A 26,933-nucleotide genomic window follows, 5' to 3' on the forward strand; every position below is an offset into this window, starting at 1 on the left:
CCACCTTTCCCCTTTTCTAACCATAGTTTGTTTCTGAAGTTTGTGATCTGCTTCTTTTTTGTATTATTTCGTTTAAATTCCACATATGTAATATAATATTTGTCTTTCTTTGTCTGTCTTAGTATGGTCATCTCTAGATCCATGCATGTTGCTGCAAATGGCATTATTTCATTCTTTTTCTTGTGTCTGAGAAATACTCCATTGCATATATGTATCACATTTTCTTTATCCATTCCTCTGTTGATGGACATTTAGGTTGCTTCTATGTCTTGGCTACTGTAAATAATGCTGCAATGAATATTGGGGTGCATGTAAGTTTTCAAAGTATGCTTTTTCTGTGTATGTGCCCACGAGTGGGATTGCTGGATCATATGATATGCTGGTATCTCTATTTTTAGTTTTTTTTTATATATATAGTTTAATTTGGTCCTTAGAATATTTTGATCTTTACTATCCTTTTTGCATTAATCTCTTTTTTTCTAACCAACTTTTAGCTTGACTTTTTAAAAAACTACACTGTCTTTAAAAATCAGTGATCCGTTATTTAATTCTAAAGCATTTGACACTTCTTGCCTTAACAATTTTAAAACCACACACACAAAACTCTGTATTTTCATTCAGTATCCCAAAAGTTTAGTCCTATTTTGCAGTTTACCCATCTGATCTCTGTAATTATATAGTCTGTCATTTAAAATATACTATTTAATTTTTACATTTAAAAAATTATCTTCAGTAATATTTTCTGTGGAGTTATTTCTGAGAATGTTATTTTTCAGAATGTGAGAATATGTATGTATAGCTATAATCTTGTGAGTTTAAAGTTTGTTCTGATACCTTATGTATATACTTGTAAAAGATTTTTGTATAATTTTGTGATAATGTAGATCCCTAAAATACTTATTTAAAAGGCATACGTTAACAGTAAATGAAAGCATTTTAAGGAACTGTTGCCTTTGCCATTCCAACTCTGTTCACCCTGCACACCCCACTTCACTCATCCTTTCTCAGAAAGCAAGGATAGATATTTGGGAACCATTTACCAAAGCAGTGCTCAACTCAAAAAGCGTTTATAGTCATGCTTTTCAGACCAAACTCACTTTAAAGAGTAGGACTGAACAACTATTTTATGCCACCTCAGCACTTTGGGCCACTCCTGTTTTCTGGGGAGTCAAAAAATGAAAGCAGCCATCCAACTTCTGGAATAAGGACCCTCCCTCATACAGCACCGCTGGGGCTTCACCTGGGTCATCAGTACCAACAGTGACAGCACCACGGTGTAAATTCTGATACTTGAACACAGCAGTGTACAAACATGCCTCAAATGTTTTAATAGATTTCAGCTTTTCCTTAAAGTGTCCTTCCACAGTCAAAACAAAACAACAAAGACCCAATGTTAAAATCACTTAATAAACTTACAAACTTGAAAAATTAGACACTTCATATAGGCAATAAACTTCATATTATGAAAGCAATATATTCCAAGTTTGACAAATTCTGCAGAATGTCTTTCATCAGTAGATGGAAACTTTCAAACGCCACAGTCTTCCGTCAGGTAGGACTGGGTGTCATTCACTGGTCTGAGGTCGAATCCATTTCAAGGCATGTCGCGGTGGCACAGTAATGGTGGGGTGATAGAACGTACAGTCAGGTCGCGTACACTGCGTGTTAAACCTACAGTGTTTCGGATGATAGAAGGGACACTCCATTTTCTTACAAGCTGGGAAGTAGCAGCACAGCTGACTACTGGAAGGCGGTGCTGGTGCTGTGACTGGTTTTGGAGGCAGTCCTGGGGTTCTTCGGCTCATGTGAGTGAAGGGACAATCTGGTTTAGTACATTTTGCATCATATTTACAATTTGGATGAACAAACAGACACTTCTCAGCAAATTTACAATTGGGAAAGGCTTTGCAAGGCGACACGGGGTGATGGTAAGCGCACTTGTCCCCGTTCTTGCAGGCAGGCCAGTACTTGCAGCGCTTCAGCAGCTTCTCTGGCTTCTGTGCCATGCTCAGCTCACTCATCTCAGCTTGACTGATCTGCAGAGTTTCTGCCATTATGGGGTCAATTTGCAATCAGGATAACAACTGCCTCTGTTGAGTTCCTTGACTTTTGTCTATATTATCTCCTTTTGCTTCCTCTTCTTTAATGGGAGAACTTATCCTGGGGACTCTGCCTTGTCCCTGGACCATTTCTGCTAGCAATTCTTCCTGAGAAGTTCGAGTTCTGGGAGCAACTGGAAGTGTCTGTTTCTGTGAGACTGTAGAATAGTTAGTTGTTTTTGTTACAGATTCTTGAGCTTCAGAAATAGCCTTCAAAATTAGATTCTTGTTAGCTTGTTTAGAAGGTGGAAGTGAAGGTCTCCGTTCAGGCTTTGCCAGCACCGACGCGCTGCTGGAGAGGCTTCCGGTCCAGGACCCACAGTCATCGTCTTCCTCCTCCTCTTCTCCATCATGACTGAACTTTTTTACTTTAACAACTGAACTTACCACAGGCAACTTTCTCTTCCGAAAGTTTTCTTCCTCAATACTCATCTTTTCTGAGTTGCTTCTGAAGAAGGGACTGTAAGTCTCTTCTAAGCTGTGAAGCACTTCTGGTTCACACAGACGTCCTGTCTCATACACCCGGCTACTCTGAACATCAAGCTGTTTGGCAGCATGAATACTGTTTTGCTGCTGTTGAAACTGCAACCTGTTTAAATGAGCACCACTGTCTGCGTTTCGACTTGCAGGTGGTCGATAAATTTCAATAGAAGGGCGAGAAGAACTGTACGTAAGTGTCACTGTAGCTTTTTTCTGAGATAAGGGATTCTCCTGCACAAAATTGAGGTCTTCATCAATGAGATCATCTGGTTCTGGCTTAATATCAATCACATCTTCAGAGGGTGCTAGCTCCCTCAAAGGTTTCACTGTGGACATTAGTCGGGTTGCAGCTCCATCATCGTAAGTCTGTCTGATATTAGTGGCTTTCTGCTCCTGTGAACTTGTAGAAACTCTAGATTCTCTTTTTTCAGGTCTAGTGCTCGAAACTGCAAGAGGTGGCACTGTAGCTTCGTGCCTTCTCTCATCTCCTCGACTGAAACTGCTCTTGTTTGAAGGTATGTTACCATCAAAGAGGTTGGTATCAGAAGACTTCAGACTAGAGGGGTCAGTTGTTTCAGAACGAAGTTTATCTAATACACCGTGAAGCCGACATAAGCTCCTAATTCTTGCAATTTCCCCTTAATGGCACTCCGGATCTTACGACTGATCTCCGTGCCGATCTCCATGGCTCCACGGGGGAAAGCGGCGGGCACTGCGCGGCGTCCCGCGGACCAGGGGCCTGGCGCCGGCTTCCCCGCCCGCAGCCAGACCGCCACCTCCGATCCCGGCCTCACGCCCTGCGTGACCCGCCCCCACAGGCTCGAGCCCCGCCGCGCGCCTGCGCCTACGCCTACGCCTGCGCACTCTATTTTTAGTTTTTTAAGAAACCTCCATACTGTTCTCCAATGTGGTTATATCAATTTACATTCCCACCATGAATGTAGGAGGATTCCCTTTTCTCCACAACCTTTCCAACATTTTTATTTGTAACCCTTGTGATGATGGCCATTCTGATTGGTGTGATGTGTTACCTCATTGTAGTTTTGATCCACCTCCTAAAGTAATGAAAATTAAAACAAAAATAAATAAATGAGATATAATTAAAGTTAAAAACTTTTGCCTAACAATAGAAACCATAAGCAAAACAGAAAGACAACCCACAGAATGGGAGGAAGTATTTGCAAATGATGACTTAGGCAAGAGATTAATCTCCATAATAAGCAAACAGCTCATGCAGCTCAATAAAAATAAGCAAATAACCCAATGAAAAAATAAGCAGGGAGAACAAGATAGGGGAGGAGTAGGTGGATGTGGAGTACATCTCTCTCCACGAATACATCAGAAATACACCTTCAGACACAGAAGTGCATCCAGATCACCAGCTGAGAGTGAACAGGAGTTCCTGACCAGAGGAAAAGAATATATAGAACCATGCAAAACTCGGTAGGATAATGGAACTGGGGGGGGGGGGGGAAGGAGTATTAGTAGGACTGGACCTGCATTCAGCAGGTGGGGGAACAGAAGCATGGGTCCAATCCCCACATTGGGGAAATTGTCTGAGTCATAGGAAAAACATTTAAGGCAGAGAGTGAAACAGCTGATCTGTGGCAGCATAAATGGAATGAAAATCACTCAGTCCTTGCAGCAGCAATACATGCCTCAGACAGGGAAGCAGGTCCCCTGGAAAATGCAGCAGCTGGGAGCTGGAATTTAGGGACTGTGGAACAATCCCAGGGCTAGGACTGCTGTTGAATGTGGAGAGATGGATTGAGGGGATGTGAGGGAGGAGACTATGGTGGGAAAGGCCTGCGGAGGAAAGCCAGGGAGCCATTGAAACAAGGTGATACTGCTGAGTCACACATAGGGGTGGAGCCTCTCTCTTTCTACATGCCAGCATTGGCAGCTGAACAATACAGAGGCTGGCCCATCAAATGCCTGATGCACTGAACTACAGAGCAGGACTCCACCCAGAGTGTCCCTTTAAGTGCCTGACATGCAGATCTATAGAGTATGACCCCAGCCAGGGGAGTCCCTCTATGTGCCCAGGGCACCAAACAACAAAGAAGGACCCCAGACAAGGGAGCTCTCTAAGTGCCTGAACTGGAGGAGCTATGGAGAAAGACTGATCAGAAGAGGCCTTCTGATCACCAGCTCTAAGAGGCTTGAAAAAAGACATTGATAGGGTCATAACTCCTGCACCAGAGGCAGTCCATGCCCCTGTACACTTGTCACCACCAGGGTCCCCACAAGAAAAGCAGCTGTGCCACCTTCACACTCAACTCTCACTGGAGCAGAGCTGCCACAGACAAAAAAAGTCTTGTGTCTATGCACACAGGGTCGTTATGGTAGTGTCCGACTCTTTGTGACCCTGTAGACTGTGGGCTGCCAGGCTTTTTTGTCAGGGAGGGGGGTTCTCCAGGCAAGAGTACTGGAGCGTATTGGCCAATACTGGTGGCCATATCCTTCTAAAGCACTATATTTCTTGCTGCCCTAGCTGCCAACTCCCCTGAGTAGCTGGTGCTGCCAGAACCCCTGCTACCCAAGAAGCTGCACCACCTCCACACCTGGCCCTCACAAGGGCAAACCCAAGTCCTCTAGGGCAGCCTCAGGAGTAAACCCCAGTGGACAACACATTTGCAGAGTTATGAAATAAAACCACAATTGAAACCCAGGGGCAGCGTGGCTAAGGAAGAAGACCCAAAACCTTCCCACCAGCTCTATAAGCTACAGACTAAATCCACATGATCAACTAGACAGACTCTTTGTCTGTGGAACATATACAAGGTCATTGAGATCTCCTACAAAAGAAAATGCACTAGTTCTGATAGCTGTGGACTTTAGAGGCAAGAACACACAGGAGTAGGACCAGATTAGAATCTGAGCAGCCCCCATAGCAGGTCCAGAGATCAGCAGAGTGTTGGAGGGCATTCTAGGGAGAGATCAAGCCCTGAGCCTTTGGAGAGGGAACACTGACTCCAAGACCCTAGACTACCAGAGAACTAACCCTAGGGAGTATCAAATAGTGAGAACTCACAGAAAGGAAACCACTTGAATACAAGACCCAGCAGCACCCAAACACCAGTAGTACCCTGTGCAAGATGAGTCATCTAAACAACAAACAAAACAAAAATACAAATGCAATCATCAGCAGACAGGATAACCACCTCACTCAGCCTTGCCTGTCAGAGGAAAAACAAACAAACAAATAAACAAAAACTCAGCACAATTCTCACCCTATATGAAGCTTACACAAGCTACTGGACCAACCTTAAGAGGGCAGAAAACAAAAGAAAAGATTCAACCTTCAAGCCTAGGCAAAGGAGACCTCAAACATAATAAGCTAAAAAAAAAATAATGAAAAAGCAAAGAAATACTACACAAATGAAGGAACAAACTAGAAACACAGAAGTCCAAATAAATGAAGAGGAAATAGGCAAACTAAGTGAAAAAGAATTCAGAATAATGATAGTAAAGATGATCAAAAACCTTGAAAACAAAATGGAGAAAATGCAAGAATCAATTAACAAAGACCTAGAAGAATTAAAGAATAAACATACAGAGACAAACAGCACAATTACTGATATTAAAAATACTTTAGAATGAATCAATAGCAGAATATCTGGACAGAAGAATGAATCTGTGAGCTGGAAGATAAAATGGTAGAAATAACTTCTAAAGAGCAGAATAAACTAGAAAGAATGAAAAGAACTAAGGGTAGTCTCAGAGACCTCTGGAACAATATCAAACACACCAACATTCGAATTATAGGGGTCCTAGAAGAATAGAAAAATAAAGAGTATGAGAAAATTTTTTGAAAGATTATAGTTGAAAATTTCCCCAATATGGAAAAGGAAATAGTCAGTCAAGTCCAGGAGGTACAAAGAGTCCCACACAGTATAAACTCAAGGAGAAACATGCCAAGACACATACTAATCAAACTACCAAGGACTAAACACAAAGAAAAAATATTAAAAGCAGCAAGGGAGAAGCAACAAGTAACATACAAGGGAAACCCCATACACTTAACAGCTGATCTTTCAGCAGAAACTCTGAAGGCCACAAGAGAATGGAAGGATATATTTAAAGTACTGAAAGGGAAAAATCTACAACCAAGATTACTGTACGCGGCAAGGATCTCATTCAAAATTGACAGAGAAATAAAAAGCTTTTCAGAGAAGCAAAAGTTAAGAGAATTTGGTACCACTGAACCAGCTTACAATAAATGTTAAAAGGATTTATATAGTCAAGAAACACAAGAGGAAAAAAAGATCTACAAAACCAACCCCAAACAATTAAGAAAATGGCAATAGAAACATATATATATATATATATATATATATATATATGTATATATATATATAATTACCTTAAATGGAAATTAATTAAATGCTCCAACTAAAAAACACAGACAGGCTGAATGGATACAAAAACAAGGCCAATATACATGCTTTCTACAAGAAACCCACTTCAGACCTCAAGACACATATAGACTGAAAGTGAGAGGATGGAGGAATATATTCCATGCAGACAGGAAGCAAAAGAAAGCTGGAGTAGCAATCCTCATATCAGACAAAATAGACTTTAAAATAAAGAATATTACAAGAGATAAGGAAGGACACTACATAATGATCAAGAGATCAATCCAAGAGGAAGACATAACAATTCTAAATATATATGCACCCAATATAGGAGCACTTCAATACATAAGACAAACACTAACAGACATAAAAGGAGAAATTAACAGTAGCACAATAATAGTGGGAGACTTTAACACCTCAGTCACAGCAATGGACAGATCATCAAAACAGAAAATTAATAAGGAAGCACAAGTCTTAAATGATACATTAGATGAGATGGATCTCATTGATATCTTCAGGACATTCCATCAAAATGCAGAAGAATACACTTTCTTCTCAAGTACAACATTCTCCAGGATAGACCACATCTCGGGTCACAAATCAAGCCTCAGTAAATTTAAGAAAATTGAAATTGTATCAAGCATCTTCTCCAACCACAATGCTATAAGATGGCATATCAATTCCAAGAAAAAAAAAACTTAAGAAACACAAACACATGGAGATTAAACCACACATTTCTAAATAACCAACAGGTTACTGAAGAAATCAAAAGGGAAATAAAAAGAATTCTTGAAACAAATGGCAATGAAAACATGACAACTCAAAACATATGGGATACAGTGAAAGCAGTTCTAAGAGGGAAGTTTACAGCAATCAAATCCTACCTCAAGAAATGAGGAAAACATTGACTAGACAACCTAACATTACACCTAAAACAACTGGAAAAGAAGAATAAAAACCCCAAAATTAATAGAAGGAAAAAAAAACATAAAAATCTAAGCAGAAATAAATTTAAAAGAAATGAACCAATAGTAAAGATTAAAAAAGCTAAAAGCTGGTTCTTTGAGAAGATAAACAAAATTTACAAACTTTTAGCCAGACTCATCAAGAGAAATGAGAGAAAAATCAACAAAATTAGAAATGAAAAAGGAGAGATTACAACAGACAATGCAGAGATACAAAAGATTATAAGAGACTATTATGAACAGCTATATGGCAATAAAATGGATAACCTGGAGGAAACAGACAGATTCTTAGAAAAGTTTAATCTTCCAAGACTGGACCAGGAAGAAATAGAAATTATGAACAACACAATTACAAGCACTGAAATTGAAGCTGTGATCAAAAATCTCCCAAAAACCAAAAGCCCAGGACCCGTTGGCTTCATGGGAGAATTCTATCAAACATTTAGAGAAGAGCTAATGCCTATCCTTCTAAAACTCTTTCAAAAACTTGCAGAGAAAGGAACACTTCCAAACTCATTCTACAAGACCACCATCACCCTGATACCAAAACCAGGCAAAGGCAACACTAAAAAAGAAAACTACAGGCCAATGTCACTGATGAACTTCGATGCAAAAATCCTCAACAAAACTTTAGCAAACATAATTCAGCAACACATCCAAAAGCTCATACACCATGATCAAGGTGGGTTTATTCCAGGGATGCAAGGATCCTTCAATATATGCAAATTAAACAATGTGATACACCATATTAACAAATTGAAAGATAAAAGCCATATGACAATCTCAGTAGATGCAGAAAAAGCCTTTGACAAAATTCATTTATGAATGAAACTCTTCAAACACTAGGTATAGAAGGAACCTACCTCAACATAGTCAAGGCCATATATGATAAGCTTACAGCAAACATTATTCTCAGTGGTAAAACACTGAAAGCACTCACCCTAAGACCAGGAACAAGTCAAGTGTGTCCACTTTTGCCACTACTATTCAACATAGTTCTGGAAGTCCTAGATACAGCAATTAGAGAAGAAAAAGAAAATAAAAGGAATCCAGGTCAGAAAAGAAGTTAAGCGCTCACTGTTTGCAGATGACATGATACTGTACATAGAAAACCCAAAAGATAGTATCAAAGAATTACTAGAGCTAATCAATGAATTTAGCAAAGATGAAGGATATAAAATCAATATGCAGAAATCACTTGCTTTTCTATATACTAACAATTAAAAATCAGAAAGAGAAATTAAGGAATCAATCCCATTCACCATTGCAACAAAATGAATTAAATACCTAGGAATAAACTTACCTAAGGAGACAACAGAACTGTACACAGAAACTTATAAGACACTGATGAGTTTAGAATACAGTCTCACAAATAAATAAATAAATAAATAAATAAATTTTAAAAGACACTGATGAAAGAAATCAAAGATGACATAAACAAATGAAGAGATATTCCATGTTTCTGGGTATGAAGAATCAATATTGTGAATATGAATATGCTACCAAATGCAATCTACAGATTCAGCATGATCCCTATCAAATTACCACCAATGGCACTTTTCACAGAACTAGAACAAAAAATTTCACAATTCATATGGAAACATAAGAGACCTCGAATAGCCAAAGCACTCTTGAAAATGAAGAATGCAGCTGGAGGAATCAACCTTCCTGACTTCAGATTATACTACAAAGCTACAGTCATCAACACTGTATGGTACTGGCACAAAAGCAGAAATATAGGCCAATGGATCAAGATAGAAAGCCCAGAAATAAACCCATGCACCTATGGGTACCTTATTTTTCACAAAGGAGGCAAGAACATACAATGGGGCAAAGACAGTCTCTTCAATAAATGGTGCTGGGAAAATGGGACAGTCACATGTAGAAGAATGAAATGAGAAGACTTCCTAACACCATAACAAACATAAACTCAAAATGGACCGAAGACCTAGATGCAAGACCAGAAAATATAAAACTCTTAGAGGAAAGCATAGGCAGAACACTCGATGACATAAATCAAAGCAAGATCCTCTATGACTGACGTCCTAGAGTAATGGAAGTAAAAACAAAATAAACAAGTAAGACCTGATTAAACTTAAAAGCTTTTGCACAGCTAAGGAAACTATAAGCAAGGTGAAAAGACAACCCTCAGAGTGGGAGAAAATAATAGCAAATGAAGCAACTGACAAAAGATTAATTTCCAAAATATACAAGGAGCTCATACAACTCAATGTTAGAAAAACAAACAACCCAATCAAAAAGTGGGGAATAGACCTAAGCAAACATTTCTCCAGAGAAGACATACAGACGGCTAACAAACACATGAAAAGATGCTCAACATCACTCATTATTAGAGAAATGAAAATAAAAACTACAATGAGATATCACCTCAAACTAGTCAGAATGGCCATCATCAAAAAGCTTACAAAAAACAAATGCTGGAAAGGATGTAGAGAAAAGGGAACCTTCTGGCACTGTTGGTGGGAATGTAAATTGATACAGCCACTATGGAAGATGATATGTAGATTCCTTTAAAAACTAGGAAGAAAACCACCATATAACCCAACAATCCCATTCCTAGGTATACACCCTGAGGGAAAGCAAAGTTGAAAAAGACACATGTATCCCACTGTTCACTGCAGCACTATTTACAATGGCTAGAACATGGAAGCAACCTAGATGTCCATCGACAGATGAGTGGTTAAAGAAGGTGTAGTACATATACACAGTGGAATATTAGTCATAAAAAGGAATGCATTTGAGTCAGTTCTGATGAGGTACATGAACCTAGAACCTATTATACAGTGAAGTGAGTCAGAAGGAGAAAGATAAATTTGTATTCTAACACATATATTTGGAATCTAGAAAAATTGAATTGAATAATTTATTTACAGGGAAGCAATGGAGAAACAGACATAGAGAATAGACTTATGGACATGGGAAGAGAGAAGAGGGTGAGATGTATGGAAAGCGTAACATGGAAACTTACATTACTATATGTAAAATAGATAGCCAATGGGAATTTGCTGGATGGCTCAGGAAACTCAAACAGGGGCTCCGTATAAATGTAGAGGGCTGGGATGGGGTGGGAGATGGGAAGAAGGTTAGAAAGAGAGGGGATATATGTGTACCTAAGCCATAGATCAAATTGCCAACATCCGCTGGATCATCAAAAAAGCAAGAGAGTTCCAGAAAAACATCTATTTCTGCTTTCTTGACTATGCCAAAGCCTTTGACTGTGTGGATCACAATAAACTGTGGAAAATTCTGAAAGAGATGGGAATACCAGACCACCTGACCTGTCTCTTGAGAAACCTATATGCAGGTCAGGAAGCAACAATTATAACTGGCCATGGAACAACAGACTGGTTCCAAATAGGAAAAGGAGTACATCAAGACTGTATATTGTCACCCTGCTTATTTAACTTACATGCAGAGTACATCATGAGAAACGCTGGGCTGGAAGAAGCACAAGCTGGAATCAAGATTGCTGGGAGACATATCAATAACCTCAGATATGCAAATGACACCACCCTTATGGCAGAAAGTGAAGAGGAACTAAAAAGCCTCTTGATGAAAGTGAAAGAGGAGAGTGAAAAAGTTGGCTTAAAGCTCAACATTCAGAAAACTAAGATCATGGCATATGGTCCCATCACTTCATGGGAAATAGATGGGGAAACAGTGGAAACAGCATCAGACTTTATTTCTGGGGGCTCCAAAATCACTGCAGATGGTGATTGCAGCCATGAAATTAAAAGACGCTTACTCCTTGGAAGGAAAGTTATGACCAACTTAGATAGCATATTAAAAAGCAGGGACATTACTTTGCCAACAAAGGTCCATCTAGTCAAGGCTATGGTTTTTCCAGTAGTCATGTATGGGTGTGAGAGTTGGACTGTGAAGAAAGCTGAGCACGGAAGAATTGATGCTTTTGAGCTGTGGTGTTGGAGAAGACTCCTGAGAGTCCCTTGGACTGCAAAGAGATCCAACCAGTCCATCCTGAAGGAGATAAGTCCTGGGTGTTCATTGGAAGGACTGATGCTGAATCTGAAACTCCAATACTTTGGCCACCTGATGCGAAGAGTTGACTCACTGGCAAAGACCCTGATGCTGGGAAGGATTGAGGGCAGGAGGAGAAGGAGACGACAGAGGATGAGATGGCTGGATGGCATCACTGACTCGGTGGGCATGAGTTTGAGTAAACTCCGGGAGTTGGTGATGGACAGGGAGGCCTGGTGTGCTGTGATTCATGGGGTCACAAAGTGTCAGACACGACTGAGCAACTGAACTGAACTGAACTGAACTGAAAGCTGATTCATATTGAGGTTTGACAGAAAACAACAAAATTCTGTAAAGCAATTATCTCTCAATAAAAAAAATAAATTAATTCAAAAAATGGACAGAAAACCTAAATAGACATTTCTCCAAAGAAGACATAGAGATGAGCAAAAGGACATGAAAAGATGCTCAACATTGCTAATTATAAGAGAAAGGGAAATCTTGGTCATTTTTTCTTCAGATAATCCTTGTGCCCCTTTCGCTCTTCTGAAACTGCTATGATGCATATGTTGGTCCATTTAATGATGTCCTACAAGTACCTTATGCTCTGCTCACTTCTCTTCATTTGTTTTCCTCTGCTTCTCTGATTTGATTATTTCTATTTCATAACTTCAAGTTAGCTGATTATTCTCCCAGCTGAAGTCCACTGCTGTAACTCTATAGTGAAATTTTCATTTTAGTTATTGTACTTTTAAGCTTCAGAATTTGTGTTTGGTCCCTCTTTATTTATCCCTTTATTGATTTCTTATTTTTAATATACCATTTTCAAATTTCTATAGTTCTTTGTCCATATTTCATTCTTCTTAATGGTTGACTAATATTCTATTATATTTAGATATTACATCATCTTCATTCTATTGTATACATATATAGTATTCTATATATATGCATACTCTATGCATATATATACATATGTATATATGTATGCATCATCATTATCTATTTATTCATTTATAGATGAGACTTTGGTTTCCTGTGTATCTTGTCTACTGTAAATAATGATGCAATGAACATAAAGGTGAACATATCTTTTCTTATTCTTGTTTTTTTCTGGTAAATACACAGAAGAGGAATTGCTTAATCATATGGTTGTTCCATTTCTACTTTTTCTGGAGGAATCTTTATAATGTTTTCCATAGTGTTTGTATCCATTTATTTATTTTTTTCTATTTTTATTTTTTTCCCATTTATTTTTATTAGTTGGAGGCTAATTACTTTACAGTATTGTAGTGGTTTTTGCCATACATTGACATGAATTAGCCATGGATTTACATGTGTTCCCCATCCCGATCCCCCCTCCTGCCTCCCTCTCCATCCCATCCCGCTGGGTCTTCCCAGTGCACCAGCCCTGAGCACTTGTCTCATGCATCCAACCTGGCCTGGTGATCTGTTTCACCCTTGATAGTATACTTGTTTCAATGCTGTTCTCTCTGAACATCCCACCCTCGCCTTCTCCCGGAGAATCAATTTATGTTCTCACCAATAGTGCGCAAAGTTCCCCTTTTCACCACATCATTGCTAAAACTTGTTATCTGTTGTCTTTTTGATACTGTCCATTCTGACATGTGAGAGGTGATACCTCACTGTGGGTTTGATTTGCATTTCCCTGATGACTACTGATATTGAGCATCTTTTCATTTTGCTGTTGTCTATGTATTTTCTTCTGAAAAAATATCTATTCAGTTCCTCTTAGTTCAGTTCAGTTGCTCAGTCGTGTCTAACTCTTTGCGACCCCACAGACTGCAGCATGCCAATCCTCTCTGTTCATCTCCAACTCCCAGAGTTTACTCAAACACATGTCCATTGAGTCTGTGAAGCCATCCAACCATCTCATCATCTGTCATCCCCTTCTCCTCCTGGCTTCAATCTTTCCCAGCATCAGGGTCTTTTCAAATGAATCAGTTCTTCACATCAGGTGGCCAGAGTACTGGAATTTCAGCATCAGCATCAGTCCTTCCAATGAATATTCAGGACTGATTTCCTTTGTGATAGACTGGTTGGATCTCCTTGCAGTCCAAGGGACTCAAGAGTCTTCTCGAACACCACATTTCAAAATCATCAATTCTTCTGTGCTCAGCTTTCTTTCTAGTTCAACTTTCACATCCATACATGACTACTGGCAAACCATAGCCTTGACTAGACGGACCTTTGTCGGCAAAGTAATGTCTCTGCTTTTAACATTGCTGTCTAGGTTGGTCATAACTTTCCTTCCAAGGAGTAAGCATCTGTTAATTTCACGGCTGCAATCACCATCTGCAGTGATTTTGGAGCCCCCCAAAACAAAGTCTGATGCTGTTTCCCCATCTATATGCCATGAAGTGATGGGACCTGATGCCGTGATCTTAGTTTTCTGAATATTGAGCTTTAAACCAACTTTTTCACTCTCGTCTTTCAATTTCGTCATGAGCTTCTTTAGTTCTTCCTCACTTTCTGCCATAAGCATGGTGTCATCTGCATATCTGAGGTTATTGATATTTCTCCCAGCAATCTTGATTCCAGCTTGTGCTTCATCCAGCCCAGTCTTTCTCATGATGTACTCTGCATATAAGTTAAATAAGCGGGGTAACAATATACAGCCTTGGCAAACTCCTTCCCTTATTTAGAACCAGTCTGTTGTCCCATGTCCAGGTGCTCTACCCATTTTTAAACTGGATTCTTTGATTTTTTATGTTGAGTCTTATGAAATATTTTTATGTTTTCCATATTGACCGCTATCAGATATACTGTTTACAAATATTATCTACCATTCAGTAGGTAGCCTTTCTGGGTTTTTAAAAAATAGTTTCCCACAGTGTTCAAAGGCTTTTTAATTTCATGTAGTCCCACTTGTTTAATTTTGCTTTTATTTGCATGATAAGACATATACAAAAAATATTACTAAAACCATTGTAAAAGTGCGTACTGCTTATAATGTCTTCTAGAACTTTTATGGTTTCCTGTCTAACACTTAAACCTTTAATACATTTTGAGTTTATATTTGTATATGGTGTAAGAAAGCACTACATTTTGATTCTTTTGTGTGTAGCTGTCCAGTTTTCTATATATCTTTGCTGAAGAGGCTGTCTTTTCCCAGTTATATTTTCTTGCATCTTTTATCATAGATTAATTGCCTAATGAGAGGTAATTAATTTCCGCTCACTCTATTTAGTTCCATTGATCTATATGTCTCTTTTTTGTGCCAGTACCATACTGTTTTAATTACTGTAACTCTGTAGTATAGTTTGAAATCAGGGACTGTGATACCTCCTGGTTTCTTTATATTTCATAAGCTTGTTTTGGTTATTTATGGTCTTTTATATTTCTGCACAAACTTTAAAACTATTTATTCTAGTTCTATGGAAAATGACATTGATATTTTATAGGCATTGCATTGAGTCTGTTGATTGTATTGGGTCATTTGGCTATGATATTAAATTTTAAATTTCCCAATTAAATATTAAATTTTCCAATTCATAAACAGAGTAAATCTTCCCATATATTTGTGTTGTTTTCAATTACTTTCATCAGTGTTTTATAGTTTTCAGAGTACACATTTTTTACCATGTTAGATTTGTCCCTAGGTATTTTTTAATGCACGTGGAAAATGGGATTGTTTTCTTAATTTCTCTCTCTGATAACTTGTGGATAGTGTAAAGAAATTCAGCAATATTCTGTATATTAATTTCATGTCCTGCAATTTTATTGAAATCTTTGCTAAGTTTTAACAGTTTTTTGTTGGCATATTTAGGATTTTCTATGTATAGTATCATGTCATCTTTAAGAAGTGATCATTTGACTTCTTCCTTTCCTACTTAGGATCCTTGTATTTCTTTTTTTGTCAGATTGCTGTGGCTAGGATTTCCTATGCTATGTTGAATAAGAATGTTGAGAGTGAGCATTTTTGTCTTATTTCTGATGATAGAGGAAAAACTTTCAGCTTTTCACCATTGAAAATTCAGTTAATTGTGGGTTTGTCATATATGCCCTTTATTGTGTTTAGCTAAGTTCACTCTATACTCACTTTCTTCAGAGTTTTTATAATAAATGGATGTTGAATTTCATCTGAAGCTTGTTTTCTGAATCTCTTTATATGATTATATGATTTTTATTCTTCAGTTTGTTAATGTGATGTATCACACTGATATTTTTGCACATATTGAACCATATTTACATCCCTGGGATGATCCCACTTGATCATGGTGTATGATCTTTTTAATGTATTCATGGATTTAGTTTGCTAATACTTGGTCGAGGATTTTTACATCTATGTTCATCAGTTATATAGGCATATAATTTTCATTGTTTTTATAACTTTGGCTTTTGTAACAAGGTGATCCTGGCCTTGTAAAATAAGTTCAAAGCTATTGGGACTATGTATAGATCACTTTGATCTTGGGTTACCAAACTACAACCCATGGGCAAAATCTGGCCCAGCACCTGTTTTTGTATACACTGGGCACTCAAAGCTACTTTTTTCTTTTTACATGCTGTAAACAAATGAAAAGAATAATCCATAAAATTCAACAGCTATATGAAATGCAAATTTTGGTGTACACAGATAGTGGTTGACTGTGGAACAATCAAACAAAATAAACTCCAGAATGCGCCACTCTCTGCTTCCACAATCAAATCTTTTGGCTTTGGGGTGTAAACCAGTCATCTGACAAGCTGGGGACTGTGAAGGTTGCAAATGGTTTGATGGGATACACAGAAACATGTAGAAACAGATTTCAAGCACGTCCCTAATTCTACTACAGTTGATTATATATGTTCAGATTTCATTGTCTGTGTTTCTCTAAGAAGAGATAAGGACCAAGACAGTGATGTATTGGTTCTTTCCTTGCTGCCCTTCCATCTTAGGTTAATCAAAGCACAGTAATCTAGACAGTGTGATATTGACATAATGACAGACCAGTGCTGAAGGGACAGAAAAGAGAGTGCAGAAATAGAACCACATAGTATGATCAGTTGATTCTAGAGCAAGGTGTTAGAAGAATTCAGTAAGATAAGTTAAATTTCCTTCTACAAATAGTGTTACAACCAACTGAAGAAACTAAAAAAGAAACAACCAAACCAATATCAGTCCATACACAAAAATAATTCAAGATGAATCTAAAATTAAATGTAAAAACTGGAAGCATAATTCTTCTAAAAGAGAATATATGAGAATATCTCTGTGACCTTTGCTTAGGTCAAGATGTCTTAGACAGGACCAAAAAAGTGAAGTATTGAAGAAAGTGCAATGAATTGAGTTGTTTAAAATATAGAATTTCATTCCTTCAGTGACACTATTAACATACTCAAAAGACTAAAAATAACAAAGTTTTACTATACCAATCCTTAACCATGATATGGAGCCATTAAAATGATCACAGACTGCTGGTTGAAATCTAAAATTGTATAACCACTTTTGATAATGTTTGAAAGATTTCTAAATAGTGGAACATATACTTATCTCCATGTGCATGCATGTGTGCCCTGTTGCTTCAGTTGTGTCCGATTCTTTTCAACCCTATGGGCTATAGCCTGCCAGACTCTGCTTGTCCATGGGATTCACTAGGTAAGAATACTGGAGTGGGTTGCTGTGCCCTCCTCCAAGGGATCTTCCCGACCCAGTAATCAAAGTATTGAAGTCTCCTGTATCTCCTGCATTGTGGGTGGATTCTTTACCCACTGAGCCACCTGGGAAGCCCACTTATCACCATACAACCCACCTATTTCACCCCAAGAGAAAAGAAAACAGATGTCCATGCAAAGGCACATACATGAATATTCATAGTGGCTTGATTCATATGACTTGAAATGGGAAACAGTTCAAAGGTCATCAATATATAATGAGATAAACAAAAGGTGGACATCCATGTAACAGAGTAGTGCTCAGCAATAAAATGGAATGAAGTACTGATGCATTCAATAACACAGTTGGTACTCAAAATTATTATACTGTGTGAATGAAGCAGAACACAGTAATGATTCTGTATGCTTGTATTTAAAATCCTAGAGATTTCCAGCAAACTTATAGTGATTTAGAAAAAGATTGGTGTTTTTCTGGGGCAGGGGACTTAAGGAGGGACAGGCTGCAAACAGCACAAATCTTTTAGATGAGGACTGTATCCAGGTCTTTTAGATGAGGACTGTATCTTGATCGTGGCACTTCTTTCATGTAATATAGACTCAAGATGATAGAGCTGAAGGTTGAGAAGAAGGACTCTCAGGGAGACCAGTCAAATTTTCAATAGAAGCTATATACCTGAATGTATAATTTGGCATGTATAGGGATTTATTCCTAAAGAATGGGAAGCATCTGTAAATATTCACATGAGGAAAGGAGAAGAGAAGGAAGAGGAGAGAACCTTGAGTGAACTTAAGGCTAGCCTGGGTTATAGTCAAGATATTACAACCCAAAAGCCTAGAGCCAGTGATAGTTGGAAGTTGCTTATTGCAGTGAAGTCATGGGTCAAGAGGAAGATTCATCAGTTTCAGACAGATCCCTGAATATGCTGTCCATGAGATTATCAGCAATAGACATGGCAGTGGAACTACAGGGTGAAAGGAAATGGGACTACTTCACCCCTAACTGGGAAAGCTGTCCATTCATGATCCAGGGAACAGGAGGAAACCAGTTTGACCTCCTACCTCCAATACAATGAAGTCAAATAAGCCCAGTCTCATACCCCTGCTATCATTAAGAGGGGAGCACGGTAAGACAGAATCTGAAAGACCAAGAACTTAACACAAGATAAAATGTTTCATTATTGTGGCCCTTTGAAATTACTGTGGTCCATATAAACCAAAACCAAAACCCAAATCAGACCCATCCAAACAAGGAAGAAACTGAATGATTTCACATGTGTCCACTGATTCTTTGACAATCTCCTCAAAGGGTACAGTCTAATCCCCTACTCTGAGTGTGAGCTAGTCTTAGTGACTTGCTTCCAATGAATTCAAATAAGCCGAGGTTCCAGTGTATCACTTCCAAGAGTAGGTCATAAATGGCATTGAGGCTTCTGTCTTGGTCAGTCTCTCACTTGGATGACTTGCATCGGACAAAACCATGTACCATATTGAAAGGACACTCAAGTAACCTAAGGTGAGGCCACATGGCAAGGAACTGAGACCTCCTGCATATACCATAGGGGTAAATCATCTTAGAGGTGTATTAACCAGCTCCAATCGAGTCTTCAGATGACTGCAGCTCTGACCAACATCCTGAATGCAATTTCATGAATACCCTAAGCTAGAACCGCAGCTCTGACCAACATCCTGAATGCAATTTCATGAATACCCTAAGCTAGAACCACTGGGCAACTAGGCTGCTCCTGAGTCAATGGCCCACAGAAACTGTGGGAATATATATATATATATGTTCTCTCTCACACACACACACGTATGTGTATATATATGTGTGTGTGTGTGTGTATGTATATATATATATATATATATATATATATATAATTTGTTGATTTGAGCTGCTATATTTTGAGACACTTTGTTATGAAGCAATGGATAACTAATGGAAATACCAAAATGCTTATTTGTAGTATGGACAACTTCATTTGCTTAAGATCTTGTACATGTCAATACACCAGAAGCAATCAGGCTTCCTTTAAAAAACGATAGTAATAATAAAAAATCCAGAATAGGTGTGGAGAAATGAATTCTTTGAATTTTGAGGCTCTGAAGAAGGAAGACAGTATCACCATCATTTCTGTATTCCCTACTGTGCCTAGCAAAAGATATTATGTCCCTTAGTTTCTAGTAAATGTTCCTTGACTAGAAGAGAATTATGGTAGCCTAGAATTGGCCTGATGGCTCAGATGGTAAAGAATATGCCTGCTATGCAGGAGACCCAGGGTGGATTCCTGGGTCAGGAAGATCCCTTGGAGAAAGAAATGGCTACCCACTCCAGTATTCTTGCCTAGAGAATTCTATGGACAGAAGAGCCTGGTGGGCTACAGTCCATGGGGTTGCAAAGAGTCAGACAAGATTGAGCAACCAACAGAGAATTGTAAGGGAACCTTGAGTTTATGGACTTCAAACTTACTTTTTGTAATCTACAATAAAAATTAGGTCCAGAAATGTGAGGTGACTCTACCAAGATCAGGCAACTGATTAGAAATATTCCAGGAGTAGGATTTTGACCCCCCTGGCACCTAGTTCAGCAGGCTTAAGCTCTCAATGCATGTTTCCATATTAGAGGATTCTGGGGATGGTTATGAATGTTTGGGAAGGGTTGGGGGAAGGAGTGAAGAGCATACTTTAAAGAGAGGAGAATTTGGAAATCCCTGTGACCCCTCACTTCTCTTCTATATTTTTGAAATTCTGTATAAAATTGAGAGCAGGGAAAGCTCACACAAAACCATTGAATGTTCTGTGCTGAGGAGGACTCGCTCCCCACAGATCCTTCTTTCACTGTATTTGGCTTTGTCTTCACTTCATTACAAGGGACTGGAGCAGGGATATGATACTGTATCAAAGTCAACCACATATAGGCTGGACATCAGGAAGGGTGGCAGTCTGTGAGGGAGAGTTACACATAACTCTGCCACACCACAAGTCCTTTACAGTGGCAATTTCACCCAATGAAAATCCTCTTTTCCTTGGGGAAATATGAGTACAAGTTTCACTTAGATGGGCTGGGCTTCTTGGGCTAAGGCTGTATCCCAAGAGATGGTGACCATTTTCTCTGGTTCTCTTGGTGCCTGTTAAACAACCAAGACTTGGAGATACCAAAAGAGAATGATAGTAAAGAAATAGACACTGGGTATGCAGCTGCAGGGAAGAATGCAACATTGGGAGAGTGGAGCTATGTTGGGGGACAGCAAGAATCTCTTCATTGCCTTCAAACCACTGTTTCTAGTCCCTAGTTTGAACTGTGGCATCTTAGCTCTGGATATCTAGGAGATGTGTCCCAAGGCAAGGATTTTAGGGGACAGGTTAGTTGTCATCATTTAACAGTTAGGGGAAGTTATAGTGTGTCTTTTTAGTGACGGCTGACCACTTGCATCCCTTGCATCCCTAGATGTGCATAGGGAAAGAAATGAGGCCCATCCACAAGCACCTGGGAAATAAACAGCCCTATTGATACAACAGCATATTTTGCTTACGACTGATGCCTTTGGATTCTGGAACCTAGGTCCAGAAATGGAGGGTGCATCTGTCTGTCTGTCTGCAGTAGCCTGATCCCCATGTTTCTTGGTCACCCAGGGATTTAGGTAGAGTTTATATTCATATTTTATGACTTATGCCTTCTGAGCTTCTCTAACTTCCAGGTCCCCTCCCTGCCAACTTAAATTTCCAGGTGCTCTTTCAGACTAAAACTATATTCTCTGTCATCTTTAGCTTTGGTGGTAAGATTGTCTGTCATTTCCCTCCACAGTAGCTGTGGAGATTGGGGAGCACTCTATAATAAGAGGGGCTTCCCTGGTGACTCAGATGATAAAGAATCTGCCTGCAATGCAGGAGACGTGGGTTTGACCTTTACCCTCCTTTCCAGATACCTATATTCAGCTGAGCATTGCAGAGTGCCTTGGTCATGCCTTCTCTTTCCTCTTGTCACCATTTCCCTGGTCAACATGAAATGTTCTAACTTTGAATCCAGCTTGTGAGATTCCCCCCAACCCCCATTCTTGATATAGTTACTAAAGAAATCCTTGTAAGACTTTCCGATCCTTTCCACAAATTATTCAAGTTCATTACAGGCCCCTCTGATTTCCCACCACCTTTTGATTTTCACTGTTTGCATGTCAATTCTGACCACAGTCACCATTTTCTCCTCCTGTACTTTAAACCTTTCTCATTAAAGCCATGTAACCTTTCCCCACAGTCAGAGAGAGGGGGCACCAGGACCCTTCGGGAAAGTGCCTGGGGGATACCTCTTTCCCATCATGTCCCCTGATGCCCAGGTGTGAGCTCACTCTCCCCACAGTTTGCTTCCTGAGAAATTCCAGGTACATAGTAAGTGCTCTTATTGCTGCCCAGTCCTTTTACTAGACAGAGCCTAGGTATGGTGATCATGAGTCCAGAGATCCACTCACAGTTTTACCATTAACCCAGCTTCTGACTTTGGGGACATGATTTCCTCACTCTGGATGTCCTAGTTTTCCCATCTGCTTACTGATGGGGGCCTCTTAGACACATGCAAATTAGTATCATGCTCCCCTTGGTTTTCTCTGCATATCATTTCAAGCTACTGCACAAGGAAAGGACTATTTGCAATGAAAGTCTCAGCAATAGACAAGGGGATGTTTGTCTCTGTCCTTTCTTCCCTTGTTCCTTTTTGTTACTCTCTCTGTTAAGGGCACCAATCCCCTCTCATAAGTTAGCCGAGACTCTTTCCCATCTTGGCTCAAGTCCTGTGGAATTCCCTGTAAAGTCAGGTGCTCTCTTCTTTGCTCAAATTGGCCCTGCCCTAATACCCAAAACACTTGCTATTTACCTGGTCTACATTAAAAGCCAGGAGAGCAGTGTTCTCCTCCCAAAAGGGACTGTGGACCTGGGCAGGTTGCTTCCCCTCTCTGGTTCACCTATTTGTAAAATGAAGGATTTGACCATTTTGGTCTCCAAGTAGAAGCTGACTGAGGTCATAGAGAGAGCTCTGGAATGGTCACCAAGAGCCCTGAATGCCACTCACAGCTCTGCCATTTAGCCTAGAGTGTGATGCAGTTCTAGTCCCTTCCCACTTATGAACCTCAGTTTCCCATCTAAACAGCTGTTCCTGATCATTGAGACCTCCTGAGCTTCTGCAAATAAAGACTTGGGCCCTGAACCTGCCTGTGTCTTTCCAAAATCAATATTCCAAGTTGCTGAGCACATGTAACATTTTCTTAGCCTCCAGATTACTCCTTGGAAATGTCTCTAGTACAAAGAGTCTTTTCCCTTGTGTTCAAAGCTCTCCTTTCCCTGGTAAGCCTTCAGCTCCCTCTGCTTTGGACCCTGAAGGCTTGTATTTATGGGCTTTAAATGACAGGCCATCAATTAGAGTATTCTCCTCTTCAGTCTTGGTCCTCTCCCTATGTTGTGCCCCCCCCACATCAGGTCCCCTCTTATTTTAAATTAGTGAGGGGAGCTTCAGGCTGTATCACCATAGCAACAAGAAGCTAGGGGTGATTAAGCCATGACTGAGTCATTAGACACCTAAGCTGATTATAGAGTCCAGAAAACTGGATGGAAGAAAGAAGCTAACAGGAAAGAAAATAAGACAGGTCTTAGCTGGAGAGAAGTGGGCAGCTGAGTAGCTAAGGGCTACAAACCGTACCCCATCTCAAGTCCCTGGGGACTATGGGCCTGGGTGTGGACAACATCTGGTCCCCTCAATCACCAAGCCAGAAGGTGGGGCAACCAGGTCCCCTCCCCTGCACAGAAAAGTAATTTTTGATACCTCTTTGTTGATATACCCCAAACACAGGGATCTGGCTCTGGATTTTTTAATAGAATTCAGAGTAACAGGCAGGGTCACTTACTGAGTTCACCCTGAGCCTTGGTTTTGTGGTGCTTTCCTTATCCTCCAAAGACTCTTAGGAAAAAGCCTTTTCCTGTTTGAGGCTCCCCTTTCCCAAAGAAAGCCCCTGCTTCTCTAGCCTACTTTTATGGGTCTTTAATCACAAAGGGTTATCAGTCTAATTAGGATATTCACATTACAATTCTTCTTCCCTCCCCCATGTGTCTGGCCACTTCCCTTTCTAGCTCCGTTTCTATTTTATCTAGGGAGAAAAACTCTTGGCAGGATTGCCATAGCAACCAAGCCACCAGGCCTATTAGGCCATTGAGGATCCGGACACTGAGACTCAAAGCTGATTGATTATAGGTCTTGAAACCTGAAGGTGAGCAAGACTCCTGGTATGAAAATAAAGAGACTCTTGGCTGAAGAGAAGGGGCAGATGAGATCTTCAGGGCTTCAGTCTACCCTCCATCCCTAAATTCATCTTTACCCCCTGAATTCTTTTTTTCCCTACCCTCTGAATTCTTTAAGGAAGGAGAAGGAGGGAGGCAGGAGACAGAGGGGACTGGCTCCAAGGATGAAAACAATGAAAACCTGGGTTTGGACATAAGAGTTTATGCCCTTAGGCTAACCCTTGCCATGTCCCCCAACCCACACCCATTGCATGCCCTCCCCCCTGGGTATCCTCACTTCCTAAGAAGTTATCTGGCACACAGTAGGTAGTCATAGGGCTTGCTGCACAGCAATCCCACTAGACAGAGCCCTACAAGATAGAGCACAGTGAGAACACCTTAGACTGTGGACTAGTGAAGACTCCTAACTCAGTGAATTTTTCTGGGCTGTGACACTAATGGAACACCTATGCTATCTGATACAATGCTCCCTGTTCACAGTCTGGTTCCTCTCCCTTTTTGGTTATGATAGTGTTACTCTTTGTTGGGCAGGGGGGAGGCAGTGAGGGTGGCATTAAGCTGTTAATCATGAAAGGCTGTAAGAGTATTAGGTCATTGCCACCTGCAAGAAATCCCTCCCCCCTCTCAATATCCCCCTCTACATTCACAAGTTCCTGCTCATTTTCACCGAGATAGCAGAGCTTCTGATGGCATTGCCATAGAAACCAGAAGCCAGAAAGAGTAGGAGGGTGAGAAGCCGTCACTTGACGCCAACCTTAGTGTAGTGTCTGATGGAGTGGGGTTGACTTTGGGGAGGAAAATACATTAACCATTAACTGGAGAAAAGTAAGCCACTAGGCTTCTGAGTGGCCCAACAAACTTCCAGCTCATCCTTCATCCTTGTGCCAGCTTTGTTCCATTTTGGGGGACCAAGGCCTGTGTTTGAACCAGAATATGCATCTTCTGCCCTAGCCTCAGTTGATAGTATCAGGCACAAGGTCCACCCTTACCTCACCTTGTTGCCAAACAAACGCTCATGAGTGAATATGAGTTCCACATGTGCATTCACATGACTGCACTTCTTGTGCCTAGAACAGTTTCAGAGATATGGTAGGGGTTTTTGATGCAAACTCATATACTTCCCCAGTCTACCCACTCCATCTTAGACATTGCAGTTCACATCTTATCCTCCTTCTTCAAACTTCAATCCACTACTGAAACAACCACAGTCTGGGTTGATGACATTGAGAACCATGGAAGGAAAGATCTCACGAAATTTTCCATCTACCTGACTCTGAGACTATATGCTCTGCCTTCCGAGTCTGAGACTATATGCTCTGCCTTCCCTCTTGTCACTATGAATGAACTGTCCACACAGTTATCAAAACCCTGCAGTTGGGCAGTACTTTTCTACCCCTTTTGGTGAGTAAATGGATCGCCTCAGCAATGCTCCCACTGATCTCACCCACATCACCAACTTGCCCTTCTTGGGTGGATGATTCCCACAAGGACATAAACATTCTGCAAAGTGCCCCATCTTAAAAAACAAAACAAGAAAGAAACAAAAGCCCCACCTTTACTGCACAATGCCCTCCATATACAGAATCATCATCTATTTTCCCTTTACAGCAAAGCTCCCATAAAATGTCATTATTTATTTTTGATATCTCTACTTCCTCTATTCCCATTTTCTCTCAAGCCATCTCAATCGATCTTTTGTTCCTACCAATCCAATGAACTAGCTCTTCCCAAGGTCCCCAAAGACATGCACATTGCTAAATCTAGTGATCATATCTCAGTACTGATATTACTTAGCTGATCAGTAGCATTTGGCACTGTTGATCACTTCTTCCTCCCTTCAGTACTTTCTTCACTTGGTTCATAGGATATTTCTGTCCCTTGGTTGTCATTCTGCCTCAGGGTCTGCCAATTTTCAGTGTCCTGGTGAGTCTCTTGGTGACTTCTTGACCTCTCTGCATTAAAGTGATCTACATTTTGACTCTCAGATTTCTCCTCTTCCCCACCTATGCTCACTTCCTGCAGAATCACACACAGTTCCATCACTTTGATCCCACCCACAAATAGAAGAATCACACATTAATATTTCAAGTCCAGTCTTATCCCTAAAATTCAGGCTCATATATTGAATTGACTACTCAGCATTGCCTCTTGGATGTCTAATCAAGAGTTCCAACAAAGAGGTACTTAAACAAGTGAGAAATAGAGAGTATTCCCTTGCATTACTTACTGGCTTAAGAATTGACCATCTCACATCCTGTTGGTAGAAATGCAAATTGATATGAACTGCCCTGGAGTTGCTCTAGGAAATATGTACTCCCACCTGAAAACTTGGCATATGTTCTGGCCTTGAAGATATGTGTCAAGGAAATGGTTCTAAAGATGATAATTTTTCACAAAAACAAAGTTTTCACTCCCATCCTGTTTACCACAGTGATGACCAACAAAATTATTAAGACATACCACAAGGCAGAAATGGCAGGATGCCTATAAAATGTGAGTATACGCCTCTATTTAAAATGTTGTAGTAGCATATACAATGAAGTGAAGTGATGCTCAAGCTGTAATAAAAGTGAATAAAGTTGTGTACAAATTTATGCTTAGTGAGTCCATTTTTCCTGATATTTTGTTATGAAATCCATCAAACTTCCAGAAATGTCTGCCAGGTTGTACAGTGAAAATCCATGTGATCACCACTCAGAGACTACAACATTACCGGTTTTCTACCCTTCCTTAATCACACATGTATCTCTGTCCATCCATTAATCTATCCAGCAATTCATGTTTTATTCCAGATGCATTTTAAAGTGAGCTATAATCAACAGTACTTCCCAACCCTAGATAATTCAGCACCAAATGATTAACTGGAGTTTAATATTTGTTTATGGTGGTTCCATTTTTCTTTTTTTTTTTTTTAATGAACTGTGGTACATTTTAAAGCTATTTATTTGTTTTATGGCTGCATTGGGTCTTTGTTGCTACGGGTAGGCCTTCTCCAGTTGCAGCAAGCGGTAGCTACTCTCATTGCAGTGCACAGGCTTCTCATTGTGGTGGTTTCTCTTGTTGCAGGGCACAGGCTTCAGTAGTTGCAGGGCATGGGCTCAGTAGCTGTGGCATATGGGCTTAGCTGTTCCGTGGTGTGT

General features: G+C 39.9%; 1 pseudogene; it reads right to left on the minus strand.

The window, feature by feature from the left end:
- Positions 1 to 1,489: 1,489 nt before the first annotated feature.
- Positions 1,490 to 3,319, minus strand: LOC110144906 (zinc finger CCCH domain-containing protein 14 pseudogene; annotated as a pseudogene).
- Positions 3,320 to 26,933: the final 23,614 nt, after the last annotated feature.

This window comes from Odocoileus virginianus, chromosome X (assembly GCF_023699985.2).
Source record: "Odocoileus virginianus isolate 20LAN1187 ecotype Illinois chromosome X, Ovbor_1.2, whole genome shotgun sequence".
In the NCBI taxonomy this organism is placed as follows: Eukaryota; Metazoa; Chordata; class Mammalia; order Artiodactyla; family Cervidae; genus Odocoileus; species Odocoileus virginianus.